Source organism: Octodon degus, unplaced genomic scaffold (genome assembly GCF_000260255.1).
Source record: "Octodon degus isolate 3935 unplaced genomic scaffold, OctDeg1.0 scaffold00108, whole genome shotgun sequence".
NCBI lineage: Eukaryota > Metazoa > Chordata > Mammalia > Rodentia > Octodontidae > Octodon > Octodon degus.
This window is the reverse complement of record NW_004524684.1, coordinates 5,549,599-5,572,340: the sequence shown is the minus strand read 5'-3', so window position 1 is coordinate 5,572,340 and position 22,742 is coordinate 5,549,599.

Below are 22,742 nucleotides of genomic sequence, written 5' to 3'. Positions count from 1 at the left end.
GGCTGTCAGTTCTATTTGAAAAATTATAGGAGGAAAACAGGTTGTGTGAATCCAAGGTACCCAGCTGATGGAAAGCTTCCGGGTATTTACTGCAAGGTCAAGGAACCATTTGAATGCTTTAAATTACATCTTTCAACAAGATATACTAATAATTTAACTGAGAGCATGAGAAGAGATATTTGGTTGATATTTGCAAGAGGAATTGTAAACATTTTCTTTTCTTTTTCTTTCTTTTTTTTTGTGAAACCGGGGATTGAACTCAGGCCCTTGCGCTTGCCAGGGAAGTGCTTATTCCACTGAGCCATCTCCTCGGCCCCGTAAACATTTTCTTTAGTCATATATATAGCAATGCATTATGCAAATGGTGTCAGTGTTGTAGCCTCTACAAGAATGGATGCATGCACTCAGAAATCTTTCTGGATTAATAAGAGAAATACATATAAATGGAGATTAATTTGCACATTGATGTGCATATACGTTTATGCTGATATGAACGATATTTATTTATCTATATGTTAAACATGCAGTAAATAATTAATTGCTATCTCCTTGAGAAATGGATTTGAAGAAAACATTGTAGATAAATAAATGACAAATAATTTATTTCGGTACTTAAATAAGAACAAAAGCTTATTGCATTTTTTTAAATGTAAAGACCTCTCAATAGAAAATGAATAATGCAACTAATCACTACATACAGATACTGACAAAATGTATTTATTTTTAAGCTTATACAATTAACACAAGAATGAATTATTTTTTATCTATGTGTATAAATGCATTCTTCTGTGGCAATAAACTTTATGGCATGAGTTATTTTTTGGAGCAGAGAAAACAATACATTTAGAAAGACAGAGATAGAAAAATAACTGTAGCTAAGAGAAGACCTCAGAAAGCCATACAATCCTCAGTAGAAGGGCTAGTCGGGAGTCTGTTTAAGGTTTGAGATGACAGACCCCTCCACACACACACACAAACACACACTCCAGTTGAATGGGATGGTCCCTTATTTTTGCATTGCTTTCTGTCATTTGTAAACTTGTTTCCAATGGGACTGTTACTGCTTAGGCCTCATGGTTGGTCAAGGGGGATCCACAGACCTAGCAAAGGTAAGCCATCAAGTTCACCTGGCCAGGTATAGGGTTCTGGAGCCAGAAAATAGAATGGAAATGAAACTCCGGGAGCTCTCACTGCCGTCAGCCACAGCCTGAATAGTGGTTTTCAGGTCCTGGTGCATAAGTGAAGTGGGGTTGTGCTGCAGGAGGCTCAAGGTTTGCAGAGCGTGGGCTACAGGGAGGAGGCAGAGAGCCGGCAGCTGGGACTTCTGCGACAGGGTCCTCTGCAGGGTGCCCGCCCCTTCCTCTGCTTCTCCTCCCCATGGCAGGGCTCTCTTCACTGACCAAGGTTCAGTGCAGTGGGTGCTGTCCTGGGGGCTTCCATGGCAGCCCTAGTGCCCTGTGGGGGGAACCTCATTCTCAGAGCTGTGCAGCTGCTCAAACTCTGGGACAGACATAGAACATCAGAACTGTCCCCCAAAATCTCAAGGTCTTGAAGCACAAAAGCTGTGGGGATGACAGGGCCTGGGGAGGCAAATGCAAGGAAGCATCTTGAGTTGTTACCTGCACCGGATAAATCAACTGCAGAGCACGCTACTGGAGATTGGGACATACTAGCAGGGTATTATCTCAACACTCAATGAGGTCTAGCTGCACCATCCCAGTGGATGCCCCTTTGCCACATGGGTGGCTTGGAGCCAAACGCATTTAAGAACTAAGAGCAGCAGCAACAATACACCAGGTTCATGAAGGTGAGTGGCCTTTGCCTTTTCCTTCGTAAACACAGAAGATAAACCTGCCAAAGAAAATGCCCTCCTCACACCAGGAAAGAGGCCACGCTCTTCTCCAGGGCAGGAAGTAAAAACCTAGAGGACTGCACAGAAACCCATCCTGGTCAAGTGCCACATTCCTCTGGATCCCTACCCAGGTCGCTCCAGATTCCATTATCTTGGCCTGGTCATGCTTCTTGAATTGATCACTTTTTACAACATGGTACATCAGTGATGTGGTACATCAGTGACTGCTTTTTTTTTTTTTTTTTTTTTTGGTGTACCAGGGATTGAACTTAGGATCTTACATTTGCCAGGCAAGCACTTACTCCACCGAGCTATCTCCCTGGCCCAACTCTGCTTTTTGAGTCTGTACTTCCCTTGAGGAATTCTAGGTCCTGTAATCTTCTATTAAAGACAGGCGTGTGTTTTTCCTCTGTAAAAATATGCAAATGTTCAGTTTTAAGAGGATAAAGTTCAGAAGACCTACAGTACACCATAGTGACGACTGTTAATAGTGCTGCTCTATGTATTTGAACTTTGTTGGGGATAGATACACACACACATACACACATACACACACACACACACACACACACACACACACACACACACCACAGGAAGGGTAATTGTGTGCTGATGGATGAGTTGTTTCGTGGCAACTATTATACCATGTATATGTGCATTGAATCATCACATTGCATACCTTGAATATATGCCATTTCTGTTTGCCAAATTTATCTCAGTAATTCTGGAGTAAAAGGGATGTTTCTAAAGATGTTAATTGTGCAGTACGTGTGTGCATATAGATACTTCTAATATATATAAATATGTATATATACATATGTATATTTCTAATGTACATGTATTTCTAAAACACTGAATCAATTAGTCTAGACATATACATATAGTTTTCTTTTAAAAATTAATTGTGATAATCTTATTTATTTTCAAATTTGGGATGCTCATTTGGATGATAAAACCAGAACTCAAGTAACTTAAGGGGAAAAATAAGAGCTGTTTTGAGAGGAAAACCAACAGAAACCAATGTGATTCTTAATTTAATAAGTAGGTTAGCATCTCCACAAAAGAGTGAGATGTAAATCGGCGGGTAGTGAAGGCATTATGAAATGCCCAGGTACTGGCAAAAGAACCCAGACGATGCCTTTGGATCTGCTCATGGATAAGCCCACCTGCTTTTGCATGTGGATGACTTATTAGAGTAAATATTTGTCAGAGTACTGATGTTCAAATTAAAAAGTGGACATTATGTGAAGTCCCAGATGGTGCCAATAACCCAGCTAACTCTCCGCAGTCCATCTTACTATGATCGCTATTAGACAGCACGCTTGAGCTGCCGCAGAAGTCGCCGCTGGGAAAAACTTGATTTTTTTGACTTCACCAGATCCCTGCAAGTTTTTGTTTAAGACAGACAAAACCAGAAGATTTTAGGCTCTTTTTCTGCTAACAAATGTGAGAAGAAAGCAAAAAATAAAAAATCTTTTTGAAATAATCTTGTCATTGATGCAAACAGATCAGCCCACTACATCCAATAAATTCTTTGAAATTGGTCACTCCATGGCCAGTGGCATTGGTCACTATATCAGACAATTACCTGACTGTCCAACACAAACGCCTCCTTAAGCATTCCAATATGTTCTTAAGAAAAAGCCATGAAGTGTGACACAAAGCATTAAAATTCTTAAAGGCACTCCTGTCCTTCTCTGGTGGATAGACGTGCTGTTAACGAAGGTGCATAAACTTCAGAAAAGGATCAGAGTGTGTGAGGAGAGATTTACTTCAGGAGAAGTCTTCTGCCCTCGAAGGGTTAAATGTTAACGAAGTTGAAAAGCAGAAATCAGGCCTCTATTAGTCTTGGGCACTAATCTTGCTGACGGCTGAAGTGTTTCCTTATTCTATCCATATTTACTATATTGAGGCAGGGCTCCGTGGTGGAGCCTAACGAGCAACATCTGCACCTCGTGACCCCTAAGATCCTTCAGCCGTCACTGTTCGCAATTAAATTCCGCATGAACTAAGTGATGCTTTGGCTTGACCAGGACAAATTAGCATGGAGAAAGCAGAAGAAACAGCCTTGCCATTAGCTTTGTGAGAATCATAGGCTGAAGACATTTTAAATTACAAAGTTAGGTTTTTGTAACGCCTGGAACGTCTCAGCGTCATCACGCAATAAGGAGGGTGAAGCAATTATTTCCAAAAGAAGAGTATTCTGCTGGATGGCTCACTGTTGATACCCAGAAGAGTTGTTTTAAAAGTTTTGCCTCCCAGGATTTTGATTGAGTTGTGGAAAATGAGATTATTTCAGGTTAAACCACTGGCAAACCCCATTTCCAGGCAAACAGATATAGAAAGGGCCAAGAAAGTGAAGGTTATCAGCACCATCTGAATTTTTCACTTAAGACAAATGAGTTTGTCTTTGTGGAGGTAGGAAGTTAGCAGGGCAACCTGAGGGTGCAGTGGTCCGCAGCAGCAGAGATGGAACTGCTGGACGGAGATGCAGAGCAGAGGGTGAGCTACACCAGAAGCTGTGTCCCTGGAGCAGTGCAGGGAAGGGCCTCGGAGAAAGCCAGCCGTGAGCCCCATTCAGAGTGTTTCTCTCTTCAGATGGGACGGGGTGGTGCTGAGGAAAGGAAGGAGGACCTCAGCTCCTCTGATGAATGCACAGGAGAAATAGTTCATGATTGAACTTTAACAGTAAATTCAAATACATTTCCTACTGGGCTAGCAGAAACCGCCAATGTGCAGTATAAAGCTTTACTTTGAAAAGATCACAGACTAAATCCACCAGTTTTGGTGAACACTGATCTAATTAGGTAACAAAATATCCTCTGTCAAAATAGAAACCTCCAATGAGGGCCCTCCAGGCACAGGGCGCTCCAAGGTGGGCACCAAGGGGAACCTGATAAGGAAGCAAAGGGTGATGAGGAGTTCCTAAGAGTTACATCTGGGCTAATGTCCACATCTAATCGTACTGACAAAAAATGAAGAAAACATGACTTTAAGGGCATGACATATACTATTGGTTTAAATATCACTTCTGGTAGAATTTCCTTGAAAAATATTGTAACATCTAAGAGAAATATGAAGGAAAATGAAATCAATGAAACACAAAATATAAGACAAAGATGATATAATTAATCATATATAAAGTAGATACTACAGAAGCCAGAAACAAGTTGAAAACTAAAATGTCATTATTTAAGTGATAAATAGTGACAATGCAGAAAAATGTTTTTGTTACTTTTCTCTCGTTACTGTGATAAAATACCTAGAACACAATTGAGAAAGGAAATGTTTATTTAGAACACAGTTAGTGGAGGTTTCAGTCCATATTTGGCTGGCTCCAAGGCAGAGCAGCAGATGATAGAGTGGCACCTGGCAGAGGGCAGCAGCTTATGGCAGCAGAAAACAGCAAGAGCAAAGAGAAGAGCAGCCACTGAAGCAGCTAGCTAGCTTCTCTCCCTTCTGTATATTGTATCTGCTCCAGGATGGGGACAGCACTCACACCCCTAATCCTAGCCTTGGATCAAGAATTAATCACCAACTCTAGAAGCAGCCCCATGACTGCATGAGGCCTTGAGGGGACACCTAAACACAAACTATAACAGTAAAACATACATACTTTTGAAAGCCAAAGCAGGCCAGCGAGGTAGCTAGACATACTGAGTGCCTGCTTTGGCAAGCTCAGGTATGGGGGCTCCACCCCCCGTACCACATGCCAAGCTGCCCCGTCTCCGCTCCCACTGTGTTGGTGCACACATGCAACCCAAGCTCTGGGGGACTGAAAACAGGAGGATCACAGCAAGTTTGATCTGCACATAGTGAGACTCTACCAAGTACATGTTTAAAAAAATTAAATAAAAATGAAAAAATAAAAATTAAAGCAATGGCAGAAAAGATCTGTCATTAAAGCAGAGAAAAGGCACTTTATATGGAATGTGGTTTAACATCAAAGTTCTAGAAAACTGTTTTTAATTTTAAAGTGGATAATAAATAATGGAATTTGTAAACCAAGAACTATGGATCCTTTACAGATGCAACTATAGGAAATCAGAATAAGTATTAAATCATTGTGAGAAATATTATGTCGCAAGAAAATCCACGTAAGTGAAAGGATGTGAAGTTATATAGTACTTAAAATTGATCCACACAGGGCCAGCAAAATAGCTCAGCAGATTAAAGTACCTGCTTAGGCAGATGCTAGGATAGGGGTTCAATCCCCAGCCTGCCATGCCGGGCCCACCCCCAGGGCACGCGGAGACTGCGATGGAGCCTGGGTATGGTGGCACATGCCTGTAATCCCAGCTCTTTGGGAGGCTGAACACAGGCAGATCACTATAAGTCTAATCATTGTAGTAAGACCCTGTAGACTCTGTAGACCCTTACTAAAAAAAAAAAAAAAAAAAGAAAGAAAAGAAAAAGATTGATCGACACAAATCTAGGAGTAAATACTGTCTCTGGAGTAATGCTTCTCAAATTATTGTAGAATATTTCTCAAAACAATACTGTTTCAACCTCATAGGGCATAGCACAAGTTAGCACGGATGCAGCGGAAGTAGCCAGCCTCTCCAGGTGCTGTGTGTGTTACCTGCACGTACCTCTGCATACTTTCTTGCCTTTCTCATAGTTAAGGTGCCTAATTACGTCTGACACTGCCCCTCAAGTGTAGTTTATATCAGTTGCTCATGATTCTTGTGTTAACTTAGCTGAGAAATATCGGTGCCAATTGTAAAAAATTTGTTCAACTATACCTAATATAGAATAGAGAGCAAATATTTTAAAAGGATCCAATACACGTGTAAAAATATATGTGAGATAGAACTAAATTAGAACTAAATCAGATAAAAGTTCATCACATATACTTCAATGCTACTGAATTTGATACACAATTCTTCCTTGCTTCCTTTATTTATTTTTTTGTATTTATTTTAGGGAAGAGTCTACAGGGTGTTCCACTAGATTCGACTCATAATGATCTGCCTGTTTACAGCCTTCCAAGAGCTGGGATTACAGACGCAATTGCGTCTCAGCGCGCCCCGGGGGCGGGGATTGAACCCTGGCCCTTGCGCCTGCTTGCAGGTGCTTTAATCCATTGAGCTATTTGGCCGGCCCTTTTCCTTTACATGTAAATGATTACACTGAGTATTTAAGAGAAGACAGAAGTGAACCACAAAATAAACTTTGGAAAGAAGTATGATAATTATGAATAGAGGTAAAAGCAAAAGCAATAGATTTGTTAAAATCTATGATATTAATAAATTAAAGTCAAATTTAAAGTCAAATAATTTAAACTACAATAATAAGATGAGAAAAACACATGACTATAAATAGAAATAATGAAAATACGCAGGGAGATACTTTTACAATTTTTAGTGATTATGAAGAGGGAAGCGCTGGGGGGCTTGGCTGGCCACAGCAGGACGTCCACGGAGCACGTCGAGGTGCGAGGCACACTGAGCCCGTGCCGCCTTTCACATTCCTGAAGGAGCAGACCTCCTGAAGTTCTTTCATGTGTCCGAAAGTGGGGGTAAAAGGCAAATCAGCTAGATCGTCCCACAAATCCATAATGTCCACAAGCAGAGTTTTATCAGAAACTTAAATGCATGGATAATTATGTTGTCTACAATTTCTTATGCTATCTGATGTCAATTTTCAAATAATGAAATCATTTCTAAAGTCTCCGATATGGTCATCAGTCCCAGCTCTTGATTTAAAATGCAGCAATGTTTCAAAAAATCCTTAATGACTTTCCATAGGGCTTACCATCTCTCTCCAACACAAGCTAACTCTAATCTGTGTATCATCAGAAAAAAAAGTAGATTCTAAAGGCAAAGTCCATATTTTCTAGTAGTTTGTGCATCACAATTTCACACATACATGTATGTGTGTATTACTATATGTGAAGTATATGACTATAAACATATGCAATTAATGATTATTATACCAAATTCAAGAGACTGTTAAGTCAACATGTTACTCATCTCTCCTGTTTGAATAGTTTATAATCCGTGGGACACATTGGAACATGTTTCAAAGGAGCACATCTTCAAAAAGTTTTGATTTAGTAGTAGAGAAAATGAGCAACAGAACTTGAGATAAGAGAAATACAGAATTAACCCACAAAGCCAATGCTTCTGTTAAGAATGAACACGGGCTTTTCAAAGCTTTGAGTAACCGCCTCTGCCCCACCACTGTCATCCGCCACCGCCCGTGTGACTCACACGCAGTGCGGCACCGCGGTAAAAGTGAGCAACAGTCGTTCATGGGAAATAACTCTAAATTTCTGAAATGTGGCTACATTTTCTGAATAAATGAGTTAAGCAGACACCGTTTGTTGATAAGCATCATATGGGAAAACGGAGAGCTTGCCACAGTCAGAGAGTAAATCAATCACAGCTCTGAAAATCGAATCCACATGTGCAGACTTGCAGCGCGGCGGAGCCCGGCCGCCCTCTCGCTCACGCTCGCTCGGCTCTGCGCCGTCGGGGTCTGGGAGGAGCGTTCCCACCAAGGCCAGTCGAGGGCGAGGCGCAGGGCCGCCCCTGCGTCGCCGCACAATGCGAGGCCTGGCTGGTACCAGTTGGCTCTGGCAAGCAAGTAAGGTGCTGCTTACCCTGAGACGGTGAGTAATCGGATCAGAGTCCCTCAGACATCTCTGCCTGGTGAAGGACCGTGGGCCACTAGGACGGCGCTCTGCAGGACACCAATTTAAAATAAGTAGGTAATTTTTGTGGGACACTCCGTTTCTTTGTTTCACAACGAGCACAATTGATGGCAAAACGGGACTACAGCAAACAATAGGCTGTCCCCAAGTATTCCTTCACGTCCTGATTTCTTGCTCAGAAAGCCATTCATTGACTCCTTAATTGTGTAGCGAGTCGAGGACCAGTTTGTGCCGAGTCCTGTCAGCGCACGCAAGAGGCCGGTCCTGCCCCACAGCACGCCGATGTGGCGGGCGTACCAAGGTCGGGACTGCCGCGTGGCTGGTGAGGAAGGGTCCACCTGAACTAACGCAACCAGGGCAGCATTCATGAGCGAGGAGAGCTAGCGACCCACGAACACAGATGGCTTCAGCACAGCTGAACGAGGGGCTCAAGTCAGGACGCAGCTTGTTGCTCTTCACTCCACGGCTGGTCCTCAGTCTCCAAGGACCTCTGTCTGAGGCACGCTTCCAACAGCCAGCCACAAACCTGACTCACAGATTCACATGGGCCTCAGGGACTGAGCCCTTAGGAGGAAAGAACCTTCCTGTCCACGTGTTCCAATCAGTCTTACAGTGGGATCCTGTTTTCACCACTGAACTCATCGGTCTCTCCTGAGTTCCTCCGTGCGCCAAGGGAAGTTGGGTTATGGGGGCTTTGATCTGCATCACGTGTCCAGCGTGCAGGGAGGGGAGCCCAAGCGACTTCCCGCTGAGCTGAGTGATGCTGAGGAAGCGATGGTCTCCCGCTTATTATGGCTGCTTCCTGCTGATCGGAACGTGGACCCAAGCTATGGGGAAGTTTGCGCTCCATGACTGCCTTGGGACGTTGATGATTATTGATTTAACTAGAAAGCAACTGCCAGAAGACAATGAGAATGAGTTAGTGCCCGCATGCCGGGAAGTGTCGGGGTCCTGTTCAGTGAGAGAAAGCTCGGAATTTCTCAGGAGAGTCATAGGCGGTTCCCTGACCACGATCTGAAGACAGGTCTTATAAGAGTCTGGATTGCACAGTGTAAGCTGTCGGGGGAGGAGGCCTACCTAAGACAGGTGTCCTTTAAGCTGAGGTGGGTCAGGGTTCATGCACGACTCCACTTTTCCATATCCACAGTGGCACTGGAGCCGCACTTTTTGAAGAGAAACCTCCGCTCTTCCAGAGATTCACAGGGGCAGCTTTCTTCTTTTGGGCAGTCCCTCGGTTCAGATAGATCAGGTAGGGCTTGCTTTATCCTAGAAAATTGAATTTAGCTGTCTGTCTCTGTCACCCTTACTGGAGCAACATGATGAGGGTCACTGAAGAGGGACCTCCTCCCTTCAGTTTTAGTCAAGCTGTAAGAACGCCTCCTTTCTAAATCTGAATGAGCATTTGGTCTCCAGGGCAGATACTAGGGAACCCTGGGCCAGAGGCAGCCAGGATTTGTTCCCACGGAGTTGCACAGCCTGCTGTACTTGGCACAGATCCACAAGATGCTATAAGACCTCCAGGCCTCTGGGCACTCGGCCCATTTTGCAGGGAGTTTTGGATCATCATGAGGGCCACTGGCAATATGTAGACCCAAGACATGGAAAGTTTCTTGGCAAAGTTTTGTCAGAAGCCCTCTAGGTTCCTCTTGGCCCTTTCAACTTTTCTGGAGGATGAGGTCCTGTGTAGAATGGGGTGACACTCTACTCCTGCAGCCTTTGCTAACCTGGGTCATTTGCAAGGTAGAAGACTCACCATAGCTCTGAAGGGCCCGATTCCAACTGATTAGTTGGAATCAATGCAATTTTTTTTTTTTTTTTTGAGGAGTCCTCTAACTGGCTGCAGCTGCTTTTGAATGGGCAGGGCAGAATACCAGCCTGTACACCCAGGCAGTCAAGGTATATATTAGAGCCAGTTCCCCCACATGTTGGCATGCAGGTCACATCCACTCACCGGTCCCCTCCAAGGTTTATCACTCTCCTCTCTATGGGTTCAAATGACAGAAACAGTCCAGGCTTGCTGTGGTCATCACAGAAGCAGAATGTACCGGCTGGGCACTGCTGTCAGGTGGCTGCCTGGGGTCCTGGTCCTCTGGAATCTGAGTGGCCATTCCTTGTGGAGCATCTCTGCGCATGAAGAAAAGAGCCTGGGAGATTGTTACAACCTTACACTGTGTCCCTCAAGGAACCACTAGATTATTTTTTCCCAAACACCACCATGGCTAAGACTTACCTCCTCCTTGTCTTAAGGCCCTTTCATCTTCCTGAGCTGATTTTCATGGTTTCTCAGGAGCCGGAACAAGGCTGAAGGTCAAGGTGCCAGAAGCTTGCCCTTTCTATCCCTTTGCCAGCCTTTTGGTTTTCCAAGGTGATTGTAGACGTGGATGACAGTGACCGCCTGAGAGGATGGACCGCTTCCAGGGCTTGGAGAGTTTCTTGTTCAGGCTGGATAGTTGCTCTTATCAGCTATTCAGCCCTTTCCATAGTGCTGCAGGAGCATCTAGCACTAGAAAGACACACTGGCAGTCTGGTAAATATGCACGTACCAGAGCTCGGAGGATTTGCCTTAATGACCTGCGTGGGCAGGCCCAGCATACCCTGCCTTTTGATGTCCCTCCTGGACAGAGCTCTCTGTGTCAGTGGGCATTGCTCATGGCATCCTGGAGGGGTAGGTTAGTGATGCCCCCTGCTCCTGTAGGTCTGGGAGATCACAGGGTCACCAGCCTGTTTAACCTCCATTCCTGCGGGCAGCAGGGCAGCAGGATTAAGAGCTTTCTGAGTGTTACGGTGACCTCAGGAGGGCCTAGAAGGCTGGCCTGCTACTTGGTAAATCATCTCCTTGTGAGCCACATTCTTCTGTCTGAAGAATATTGTGGACTTTTAGTTTTGATCCCAAAGCAGGTTTTGTGATTTCTGCTAGGGCAGCGGCAGCCACTGTGACCACCGGACAGGGCATCTGTCCAGTAACCTCGCTGTATAACTTTTTGTGAAAAGTATGCTGCCACAGAAAGCCCCTGTCCTATATTTTGGGTCAAGACACCCAAAATATTCCTCTCTTCTCTGATATGTACAGGAAGAAAGGTTCTCCTTAGTCAGGTATTTCTGGTGCTGGAGATGGGTGACAGCATGCTTTATTTCTTGAATGCATTGCTGGCCGCTTTAGTTCAGGTAAGGGCTCATACTCGGGGTCCCTGACAGCCTCATACACAGGCTCTGCCTTGGTTCAAAATTTGGCATCTGGGCTCAGCAGGAAAGAGGGAAGCTGTTGTTTTGCGGCAGGGGCCCATGGCTGCCGACGGCATGGGTCCCGTTCCTAGATGGTTGCCATTTCCAAAGTGCAGGAATGTGTCCCAAATACTAAACTCCTGAGGGGACATCTGAGCACTTTCTTTTGGGAATTCATGCCCTTTTTAGATAAAAATTGAATGTTCGGCTAGAATAAGGTTGGCTAGCTCCCGAGTTAGGCTGAAGATCAGCGTACCATGCACATGTCCTAGGACAGCCCACTGTTGAGGCTCTGGGCCTCTGAAGTCCTTGCCAGTGCCCAATCCAGAAGGTGTGAGCTATTTTTGAGGTCCCCTGGGAGCACCCTCCAAGCACAGTGCTGTTCTCATTCTGAGATGGGATCTTGCTATTCAAAGACAATCAGGAATCAGCAATTTGGATGGAGAAGTACAGAAAAGAAAACAAGATGGAACCAATTTGTGTCTCCTGGGACTTGGGACAGAATTATACATGGATCTGACACTAGATGGTAGGTTGGAACTAAAGCCCTGTTAAAGTGGTAAAGGGCTGGAACTACATGATAGTCTCCTAAAGGTGTTATCACAAGAAAATGGAAGTGTCACAAGGAGACTGAGACAGTTCCAGGAGGTCAAGTTTTAGACTCTTGTCTGTGAGTTTGGTTGCCTCTGAAGACCTCTTCCTTGATACATTGTTTTCAGTTGGGAAATCAGCCAGGGGCTTCTGGCTTTCTACCTCTCAGCCTTGCTGAACTTGTCCATGTAGGCATTCCACCACATTCCACTGCACTGTGCCAGAGGAGGAGACTTTGTTCCCCAGAATGAGCCTGTCCTCTTAGCCATAGCCTTCACTTTGGGAGCATAGCACTCCACACCTATGAGTTAAAGGAAGAAAGCCCACGGGTTTCAGAGGTTTCAGTCTGTAGTTGGCTGAGTCCAAGGCAGGGAAGCATGTTGGCAGAGAAAAGGCGGGTCATAGCTAACAGTGAAGGAGAGAGAGAGAGATTTAAAAATAGATCAGTTAGGGGCTAGGGAGAGGCTCAGTAGAATACACTTGCCTGGCAAGCAAAAGGGCCTCAGTTCAATCCCTGGTTCCACCAAATAAATAAATAAATAAATAAATAAATAAATAAATAAATAAATAAAACAAACTAAATCAGTTAACATTCCTAAAATGTCAAAGTCTCAAGTCTCCTCTGAGATTTAGGGCAAACTCTTAACAGCCCCTACAATATCAAAAAGACCACTGACAGCATAGAACAAGGCAAACATTTCCATTCCAAAAGTGAGAAGTGGTTGTGGGTGTGGGTAGAAACCAATGGGACCAAAACTGGACTAACCCAGCAGGCCAAATATGAACTACAGTCCTGTGTCTGGCACCTGGATCAGTCTTGGCAAGAAGTGAACTCCATAAGGCTTGGGTGCCTTGTCCCTCCGACACTACTGCTGGTCATAACCTTCCGGGACTTTCTTGGACTAGCTTTCCTTAATCCTTGTAGCTTTCCACAGAAAGTCCATGTTTCTTGCTTCTTTAACTTCCTGGGGCCTTGACTGAACTTTCTGATTCCCTCCCAGTGCCTCCCACACAGTGCCTTCAGGAGTGCATGGCCCAGTGGGAAGATTTCCCTTCACCGCTGTGCTTTAGGGACGCCCTGGCGAGGCACGGTAGCAGGTAGCAGCTGTCGACTTTGAGGCCTCTGCATATAGTGCATAACTAACTGTAACCTGGGCCACAGGCAAGTGCTAGAGGACAGCTGAGGCACAGCAGGAGATGGAACCACGGGCAGGTGCCTTCTGGGTCTGGTTGGGCTCAGTCATTTTATGCCAGCTCCACTTATTGATGACCTGCCTATCTACACAGTAGACTTATGACTGGTTCAGATAACATCAACAATGGGTAGCATAATTGCATAGTAACCTGGTGTTCCATGGCCAGGAGTTCAGTTTCCATTAAGGCCCAGTAGCAGGCCAGGAGCTGCTTTTCAAAGGTAGAGCAGCAGCTGACTAAATGACTGCTTAGCCAAGCACGGGGACGGAGGCTCAAGCCCCAGCACCACATGCCATGCTGGCTCCACCCTCTGGGCACACCAAGTCAGGGACCTAGACTGGGCATGGTGGTGCATGCCTGTAATCCCAGCACAGTGGAGCCTGAAAGCAGGAGGATCATTACAAATCTGACCTGCACAGTGAGACCCTGTACCAAATACATAAAATAAAACAAAACAAACAAACACATAATAAAAGGGATATCAATTGTCTGCACTCAGTGGCAGAGCCTTGCTCTGAAATCCTAAAGGCCTCTGTGAGGCCTTGCTGGAGACTCCAAGCAGCATTCCTTCCTGCTACTTACGCACCACCGGATCTGCTGGGTCATGTGGCCCCTTTGGCAGGGCAGGCAGCACAGCCACCTAGACCCATGGGAAGTTTTTCTCATTCTAGACAACACTTAAGGGTTGTCCAAATAGCTCAGTGGATTAAAGTGCCTGCAAGCAGGCCGCAGGGGCTGGGGGTTTGATCTCTGGGCCTGCCATGCCAGCCTCACCCCAAGGTGCACTGAAATGGCAATGAGACTGGGTGTGGTGGCGAGCGCCTGTAATCCCAGCTCTTGGGAAGCTGTAAACAGGAGAATCACTACGAGTCTGATGTAGTAGTAAGACCCTGAATACCCTGTAGACCCTTCCTTAAAATACAGAAAAGAAAAGCTTTAGACCCCATTTAAAACTAGCAGCTTTCTGAGTCACTGGGTAAGCTCACTACCTGATGAACGGGTTGCCCCCTAAATCTAAAATGGCCCCCTAAGCACTGCCTCTTTTCTGGCTGCAGAGGATGCAGGCACAAGAGCTCATCCTTTGTGTCAGGAGGGCTGGCCCTGCACAGCCCACCTCACTGGACATCAGTGTACTTCACTGAGGCAGAGGGGCTTTGAATGTCAGTTTGATTCACTTCCCATCCTCTGCCACCCAAGGGCTTTACCAGCAGGTCTGCAGTGGTTGCCACTGTGTACCCCCTTCATGCGATCAGTGTACTACCATCAGTGTAGTGGACCACTGGGATGCTTGGCGAAAGAGGAAGAGAATCAAAAGCCCTGCTGCTGACCAAGTTGTGGCAGAGGGCTGGAGAGGTTCTACAACCATGAGATAAGCTGGTAGATGTGGACTGCTGGCCTTGGCAGTTGAAAGCAAGTTGATTCTGGTGGGCTTTATGGGCATGAATGGAGAACAGAGTCTGTCAAATCCATGGTTGCATATAAAGTAGCAGGAGGTATGTTAATCTGCTCATGCCAGGGAGCCACAGCTGAAGTAATGATGCCCCTGGAGCCATCTCTGATGCAGAGAGATTGAGCTGACCACAGGCCCAGGGATCAAGAGGTGGATGCAGAAATGATGCCAATCACAGCACCCTTAGTCACTGCTCAGCAAAATTTTTGTTTCTTGTTTTCACAACCTTATGTTACAGGTATAGGTATAGGTATAGGTATAAGTATAGGTATAGGTATAGGTATAGGTATAGGTATAGGTATAGGTATAGGTATAGGTATAGAAGTCTTAGTTCTGTCTAAGGGGAAACTTACAGTAGGACATACCAAAATTATTTCATTGAATTGGAAGAAAGACATTCTGCTGGTCATTTTGGACTTTTCATTCATCTGAGTAAGCAATATAGAAAAGGAATTTGGGTCATTGGGAGGTATAATGGATCCACACTACAAGGCAATGCGTTAGTTCAGTGGAGGAAAGGAAGCCTGTATCTGGAGCTCAGAGGATCCCTTAGGGCCCCACCTGTGATCATGTATTGTCAAAGTCAACTGGAAACTGCAACAATCAAACAGCCCCAAAACTTCAGGAAAGAGTCACTCTACCAGGTGACAAATCAAGACTTGTTGTGATACTTGCTGGGGGAATACAGAATGGGCAGAAGGAAGAAATGGGCAGTAGGAAGAAATTATAATACTAGCTTATGACCGCATGACTAGTTACAGAAATGAAAATTGTAGTTGTTATTTGCCTTTCTCATTTTTGTTAATGTGCTATACATATAAGTACAGATCTTAGTTTTCTCTTTTGTAACACATGTCAATAGACTTACCTTTGGTTCTTAATACTTTGTAAATCTGTATTATACTGTTTATGGTATAGAATGGTTATGGTTAGAGTGGTTAGAGTGGTAAGCATCATAGAAGAAGAACTGCCTTCTATTCTGGGGGTGGTGGTTGGTAAATTTCCATTTCTATGCAGTATAGTTGTATCATGTTAAAAGCAATTGTGAACTTACTAATGTATTTGGCAACTAAGTATGCTTTAAGGAAATGTGCCTGGTTGTCAAATTGACAGGAATGGGCTGGAACCACCAGTTGATGAAGAGAGATTATGCTGACCACAGGCCCAGGGATCAAGAGGTAGATGTGGAAATGGTGCCAGTCACCAGCAACCTTAGTAACTGCTCAGCAAAATTTTTGTTTCTTGTTTTCACCACCTTATGGTATAGGTATAGGTATAGGTATAGGTATAGGTATAGGTATAGGTATAGGTATAGGTATAGGTATAGGTTTAAGTATAGCTATAAGTCTAGAAGCCTTAGTTCCGTCTAAAGGAAAACTTATAGTAGGATATACCAAAATTATTTCATACCAAATTATTATTGTGTTGTCTCTTTGAACAGATTAGGAATGTCTTGGCATATCAGTGGAGTGCTGTCCTGGGTGGATTGGGATGACTGGCACAGAAACTGTGAATTAAAGAGGGCAGACCCTGCTCCTGGTACCAAAATCTGTCTTGGTCTTTTTTTTTTTGTTGTTGTTGCTAGGATGCAATAGTCAATATCTACAATTTAATATTTTATGTATTTATTTACTTACTTATTTGGTATAGGGTCTCACTACACAGCTTGGACTCATAGTGATTCTTCTGTCTCAGCCTCCCAGAGCTGGGATTACAGGCATGCACCACCACACCTGGTTTCAGTGGCCAGCACAGCAGCATGGCATGTGGTACTTGGGATTAAACGTGGGGTCATTGTGCTTGCCAGGCAGATGTTTAGGCCACTGAGCTGTCTCTCCAGCCCTAATACCTACAATTTAAAGGAGGAATGACTTACTCCGCTTTATAATTTGCAGAGATTTCAGTCCATCTTCAGCGTGGTCCGAGGTAGGGCAGCATGTCAGAGCTTGCACAATGGCACAGAAGAAGAGAGACACCCAGGAAGGAGGGAGGGAGGGAACAAGCCCTTCCAGCCACTCTCCTTGTGTCACGTCTCTGCTGGCCTGATCGTGCTTCCTAGTAGCTAACCTGCTGAAAGCGTGCTTAATCCAACTGTCTTCTAAGGTCTGCCATTTGCATGCATGAGGTGTTGGGGGTCCTCTAGACATAAGCTACAACACCAGCATCAGTAGTTCATCTAAAGTGCTCTTAAAATACCAGTTCCTATGGCCCACACAGCCCAGCAATAGTTCGCTCCCTGGAACCCATTTGGGTGGTATAGCAAGTTCTTTCCGGTTTGATTTGAGGCTTTAAGTGGTGGTCTGGATCTTCCCAGTGGGAAGACAGCGAGCTAACCACAAGGGAAACGTCTTCAGCCTCCACTGCAACTGTATTTTTAAAATAAATTGGTAACTATTATTTTGCTTATCTGGAGCTTACTTTGAGATAGACTAATATATTTGCATTCTGCCACTTCTAGTATATTGATCAAATAAAGTTTTTTGCGCTTATCCAGGTGATGGTCAGGTAACTCTCCAAGGGACTTGCCAAATTATTATTATTATTATTATTATTATTATTGGCAGAACCGGGGATTGAACTCAGACCCTTATTCCACTGAGCCATCTCCCTGGCCCCTGCCAAATAATTAAGACCCCTGGAAGTCACCTAACTGGAGAATCTTGTATTACCACACTGCCTTCACTCCAAAGACCAGTAGTGCTGGCCATAAGAACTCCATGGCCTGTGTTTATTTATACATTTTTTCTTTTATTTGGTGTCAGTAATTATTACACATTATGGGGACAGTGCTGATCTATTCACTCAGCAATTGGTTTCTTGCACTAGACTTCAGAAAGGTGGAGTGTTGGGGAAATAAACCCTGGGAAGTTGTCGCTACTCCGCAGCCGGAGTTGTCTTCGTGTAAGCCCTAGTGCTGAACCTGCGGACTTTGCTCCTTTAGGACAGCTAGCTTTGCCCATCAGGTCTTGGTGATCTGCTCAGAGCCTCCAGATATGCACTGCATTACTGAGGATAAAAAGAGGAATTCTTCATCTCACTCGCCCTTTCCCCCCTCAAGGACTCAAGACCATTAAATAATACTTAAAAATAGTCCTGCTGCATCAGCAAGCAGCCCTGTGTGGGCCACATGATCCGTAGGGACTGGTGGGGTGGACTCAGCTTCACACGCTGACCGTGGCAAGCTTGTCAGAGTGGACCTCTGCCCCGGCACCCCACTTGAGACTAGGGGTGTTCTGAGGCCAGTGTCACCTGCTGCCCTTGAACTTTGGAATGGACCATTGCTCTGGTTTTAGTTAAAAACCACAGCTTTTCTGAATGGCAAAGCCAACTTCAGAAAATAGCAAAATGCCAGGATTATGCCATTGTAAATGTATTTGTGTCGTAAGCGCTTGCCCAGTTCCCTAAATTAACTTTCGTATTTCTGGTGTGACAACGCACAAAGCTGCACTTCCCACCCAGTGCTCATCTCTGAGGGATTCAGCTCTCATTCCTGTTCTGGGGGCCGGGGAGATGGCTCAGTGGAATAAGCGCTTCCCTGGCAAGCGCGAAACTATTTTTAAGAAGCTTAAGAAGGCCTCCTCCTTGCAAGAAGGTGCCTGGTGGCAGGTGGCCCGCGACCCCCGAGATGCACAAGGAAGACGCATCAAACTGGGTATTGCTAGTTTCCTTTGTCTTTAAAGCTCTTGCTAGTGTTCAGTTTAACATACTTTGGGAAGCATCCCAAGGCGAATGACTGCTTTGGAAGTGTGCTCTTCAGAGCAGCCTCGGTGAGGTTGCTAAACCAGCTGCTAGGAGTGGAGCCTGCTGCTTCTTCCCCGCCGCGGCCCAGCTGAGCTGTGCGGCTGGGGTGAGCTCGGTGGCCTCCAAGAGCATTCACCCCGCCTCCAGGTTTACCTTCGAGCGCAGCTCTTTTGGATGCTGTGTTTTCCCTGGAGGAGAATGAGGTGGGCTGCAGGCTGCATGGCCAGTCTCAGCACTGGGATGCGTCTGCGTGCTGCGCTGCTCGCGTCAGCACGCTGACCAGCTGCGCGAGGTCCCTGGGTTCCTCCCTGCAGCTTCCCTTTCCATTGCTGCTACAGGGCCTGCACTGCGGAGCGGACCTTGTTAGCCTACGTGAGACGGCTCCGGAAGTCGCCAGGAGGCGATCTGGAAGAGAATCTATGGTTCTTGTCAACAGCCTACTGTTAATAGCTGCTTGGACTTAGGATCAAGGTGCACTGTTGGACTCAGGACCCATGATCCATCTTTCTTGCGAGTACAGTTCGTTAGGTCTTTTGATAGAGCTTTGATATTTTTTGTACAGTACACCTTGCTTAAACAGCACTGTAATTTTTGCTGATTGTGCTTTACAGCACTGTAGTCTTACGCTGTATTCTGCATTAGAGCGCTGCACACGAGTCGTGCAAATAAAAGCTAAGACATCAAGTTGTGCTTTCCTTTGACCATTTCTGTGTTCTGAACATTGCAGTGTACATGGGATATGCAGTTCTTTAATGAGCAACGGATTCATTTTGCCACCTAGTCTCAGGAGGAGAACTCGATCATTAAATGAGGAATGTGCCTACTTCCGGGGACTACATCTAAACATAGTAAAGTCCAAATCACTGTAGCACATAAAGAGAATTCTATATGCAAAATTCTGGAATTTAGGAAATCTAAACTTTGCTTTAAAGGTGATGGAAGCTAGGGAATATAGTAGAATGTTTGTGAATGATTTGTGCAACATATTTTGAAATAGAAATCATAATACAAAACCAAATAGTGTTTGTTTGGGAAAGGAATGAATAGGGAGAAATATTACCAATAGTCAGATGATCAAATTTGTAATTATACCTCTTGTTATTTAGTTATGGAAATCGCAAAAGAAAGTCAGACTTCGGTAAAATTGAGGTTAAATTCCTTAAAATGGAAAACACATATATGCGAATGTGACCCAGCTCTGTCATTAAAATATTTAAACAAATGAAATTTATTGGGCCCACCAAATAGCTCAGCAAATTAAAGGGCCTGCAAGCAGGTGCAGGGGCCAGGGGTTCAATCCCCCGGCCTGCCATGCTAGCCCCACCCCTGGGGTGCTCTGGGACAGCAATCAAGACTGGGTATGGTGGCGTGTTCCTGTAATCCCAGCTCTTGGGAGTCTGTAAACAGGAGAATCACTATAAGTCCAACCTACTAGTAAGGCCGCGAACACTCCATAGACCTGTCCCTAAAATACAAAAAAATCTATGTGCATTAATTCTGTGCATAAAGTTAATCTAGTACCCAGTTACATTCCTATGTGTAGAGATAAGAAGAAATGAATGATAACATGTGGGACAGCAAGCTTTCAAACCAGTGCTATTGTTGAAATAGTTCTTACATTACAAGGTGAACTTTTAAAATTTCAACTGTTAAATTTATGTTAATAATCAACAAAATAAAACTAAGTTTTAAAACTGTTTACAAGTTCTTTGTAACATTCAAATGTTGAAAGCATCTAAGTGTTTTCTGTTATTTGAAACTATGAAGTAGGTAATGAAGTCCTTCCCTCGATTTCTGTTCCGAGGCCAGTCGTGAGGAGATTGGAATGCGACTATAACGCACAGCTCAGAGAGGGAAAGCCCTGCCCGGGCGGGGACAGCAGCCCAGGGCTCCGGGGCTGCACTGCTGCTGCTAGCAGTGAGCAGGCACTGGCGCCTGTCACTTGCACGCGGTTCCAGACAACTGTTTATTTTTATCCAGCTCTAATTTAATATCAAATACCTTTTTCTTCATTTAAAAATATTTCACGTAAAATCAGAAGTTTCTGAATTTAGGAATAATATTTACAATGTGGCTTGGTATATTAATTCCTGATGCAACCTAGTATTGAAGACAACACAAAAATCCGGAAGTTTTTGTGATTCTGTCAATAAAAGTGATGCAAAGCTTTCACCAATACTAAGAGCACAACTCAAAGTGCATTACTTTAATGGCCACAAGAGCTTAGTGAGGAAAAATTATCCATGGTTTATGCTGGTGAAACTGAATTTCAGAAATGACACAAAGATCAGCATAAATGGGATTTATCCAAGACCACTGTGACAGACTTGGGACAAGAATGCATTTTTTTTCCATTATGGTTCTGCACTTTATTCTATACAGATTTAAATGGGCAATTTTAAATATTTAATTTTTAAAAATATTTACCAATAGAGAAATATTACCAATTTTCTAAGAGAATAAAAAAATCAAGTCTTCAGTTTGAGGCTTGATCAAGCCACAAATTTAAAATTGTACAACAAACATGTCATGAACAGAATGATATAAAAATAGAATCCCAAGCTTTACATGATGGGGATATTTAAAATACAGTGTGATTTAGAGAAAGGAGAGGAGATAAATAATTTTCTCAAATTTTCTTTGCCATTAGTTTACGTTGTAATGTGACCTTTGTGGTCCAGGAGGGTCACACAGGCAGAAAGCTCCCTGCCTGCTTCCTCACTGCTCCTGTCTTTGCGGCCACGGCGTGGTGACAGGAGACACGGACAAGGGTCAGTCCCTTCCGCAGCCCGGGGGCACCGCCTCCCACACCTCAGGCCGGGAGCCACGCCAGGCACAAACTCGATGCAGGGCTGGCGGAGACCGCAGAGCTGAAGCGGCCATCCCAGGGAGCAGGGGCTGAGAAACAGGAGAGAGGCGTAGAAGCTGCGGGGGAGACTTTAGAGCCCTCCTGCAGGGTGGAGGAGAGCGCGCCTCTGCTCCTCCCTTCCCCAGGCCCGAGTCTCCGTAGCTTTCTTCTTTGCCTGCTCCTTCTCTCTTTCCTCTACTTGCTCTCCGCTGTGGCGCCGATGGCCTGCAGACGTCCGGGGCCCAGAACCCACTCTCAGCGCTGGTCCCCCTCATACAAGCACAACGCCACCAGGCGTGTGAAGTCCCTCCCTCATTGCTACCCCAAGGCCTCCAGAGCGGCAATGGCAGGCTGAGATGGAGGTGAGCGGCTCTGAACAGGTCAGACCGAGCCGGAGAAGGGAACCAGGACATCCCAGGGACGGCCCAGAGCCGGCGGGACGAGGGGCTCGGACGAAGACCCAGCGGCTGTGTGTTCACATCGCTGAGAGACAGGGTAATGCGCAAGGACAAGCGACTGCAGCACTTCCTGACTCACTAGCCATGTTATATATGCAAATACCTAATATGTATATATGTGACATAATTAAGATAAAAAGTTTCGTCTAAATATGTTTTCCTTTGAGTTCAGTAGGGCTAAAATTGTTATTTCTATTTTTTTGGATATTAAATTCAAATAAAGATTTCTGAACACGGTGCTCTATTTTTAGTCTTTCCAAAATTTTAGTTAGATGAGGCCTCCCCACCTGTGACATCTGCCCTCGGGGTCTCTGTCTAACACGCACACACACCCACCCTTGGGTATGGGGACACGCAGCCTGCCCAGTCTCCCGGAGTCACCCACTTGGCCCTACGGAACGCCTGCCCGTCGCGCGAAGCCGGAAGGCCTCTGCGCGCGCTGCCGGCAGCTGCCGGTGCTTTTCCAGTCTTGTGAACGGGATGAGAAACTGGGGAGTGGTCGTCCATCTGCCACTCTCCATCTGCTGGCTCCGCCTTCTCCGGGACCCCCGCACTCCTGCATCTGGGCCCCTGCTTTGTCCCTAAGGCCCCCTCCTGCCCTGGATTCCCTCACTTTGGACGCAGATTCCCAGGAGCGCCCCACAGCCGCGGTCCACTGTCCACCGTGCACCACCAGCTGGCCTGGCTCTGTCTGCGAGGTCTGCGTGTTTCCCAGGGTAGCTTCCTCT